General features: G+C 47.7%; 1 non-coding gene across 1 annotated transcript; it reads left to right on the forward strand.

The window, feature by feature from the left end:
• The first annotated feature begins 208 nt into the window (after positions 1-208).
• TRNAS-CGA (transfer RNA serine (anticodon CGA)) lies at positions 209-290 on the forward strand. Its single transcript has one exon. It is a non-coding gene; the product is annotated as a tRNA-Ser (tRNA).
• The last annotated feature ends 1463 nt before the right edge of the window (positions 291-1753 follow it).

Here is a 1753-nt window from a genome sequence, read left to right on the forward strand (position 1 = left end):
TCATGGTTAGCTTCTTGTTAAGGTGAAAAGAGAAGTTTTAACAACGGCCTACATTTTTGTCATGGAGGAATTCTGTGCGCCGGTCCTGAATGTGGGCGGAGCTTCACTGCAGACATAAGTTGTATCCGACATTAGAAACTGTGCCCGCGTGCACCTTTAAGGAGTTCACATTTTTGGCAAGCTCCATTCGGAACCACGAACCCGTCCCGCAGTCGTGGCCGAGTGGTTAAGGCGATGGACTCGAAATCCATTGGGGTCTCCCCGCACAGGTTCGAATCCTGTCGGCTGCGTAGAAAAATTTTTTATTTTTTTATACGAACCCCGCAAAAAAAAAAAGTTATGCGAGCACTTTGACAATCTAAAATGCGGCAAGGCGAAAGCCTTGCCGACTGCGATTCTAGCTTCGCAGGTTCCCATACCAGTGGCACTCCCAAAGGCTTCTACCTTGCCACACTTTCGATCTAGACGACGTTGTTGGCGCTTGCGGTCTGCTTCTCAGGCCTTCTTTTCTTCTCTGGCTTCTCTGGTGGTGGCGCGCAGGGGGCGTCACCAGCGCGCACGCCGTTACCATGACGACCTCGGATGTGACGTCACCCTCTCCCGTCGCTATATCGACGTCTGCGCTATATGGACGCATTTGGTTATTTCCTGTTTTTTTCGCTATAAGTGGCATAATTAATTAACTAGTCACTCCACAGTCATCAAACTTGGCGTGGTGGTTACATTTTGTCCCCTCTATTTGTCGCTATCACTCGTTTCCTGCTATCTTGAGTAGTTGATGCGTTATTCGTGGAATACAGCATCACACCGGACGCGCGAGTGTGAGCCATTAAAGGCTTTCGCCTTAAAAGTGCGTCGAGCAGAAAAACAGAAATATGGACTCGAGGTCCTGGCTGAGATCCAAGGGACAAAATGGGCCTGCTTTGGCATCGGTTGGGCCATATCATTGGCAGCATGTAAGCACGACACGATGGGAGGGAAACACGGGCGTGGCAGTTTCCTATGTTTCCCCGAGGAAATTTCGATGAAAGTTTGTTAGAATTACGTTTAAAATTTAGAAATTGAAATGTTAATACGGATTTATGTGACCGTGATTGGCGCGGTAAAGGTCTGTTCAGACACAAATGCGCGATGCCTTTGCGTTACTGCACTTTCATTTCTTTCCACTAAATCCCTTGAAGAGTACAGCAACAGGCTAGAACAGTCAACCTTTAGGGCGTCATATTGCACTTCCTGTCATTAGCCCTTGAGACTTGACCAATGCAAAAAAAAGGTAGTGGTCGATTTGCGTAGTTAGGCCAAATGCGAATTAGGTTTTGAAGTTTGGAGTTAATTTGGACATACAGTACATTGTACATTCGAGAATTAAAAGACTTTGAAATCTCTATCTTATTTTCTTGGAGAGAGAGAGAGAGAGAGAAAACTTTTATTTCTTTCCAAGAGGTTCGCGGGGATGAAGACTTCCTGGTCGTCTTGCTTGGGTGCTGGCGACTTGAGTCTTCAAGCAAGAGTGGGCCCTCAGTCCAGGGCTCCACTGAGTTGTGCCGCTTCAGTTGCGTGCTTTACCAAGGCCCTCTGGACCTCAAGCTCGCTGCTGAAGAGACAGCTCTCCCATTGCTCCGCACTCGGTGTTTGTTGATTGTGGAATGCTATGTTTCTCTTGCATTCCCAGGTGATGTGATAGAGTGTGGGCGTACTGCCGCACCAGGGGCAGTCTGGTCTGAATTGCGTTGGTGATATCTTGTTGTATGTG

This window comes from Amblyomma americanum, unplaced genomic scaffold (genome assembly GCF_052857255.1).
Source record: "Amblyomma americanum isolate KBUSLIRL-KWMA unplaced genomic scaffold, ASM5285725v1 scaffold_332, whole genome shotgun sequence".
Lineage (NCBI taxonomy): Eukaryota > Metazoa > Arthropoda > Arachnida > Ixodida > Ixodidae > Amblyomma > Amblyomma americanum.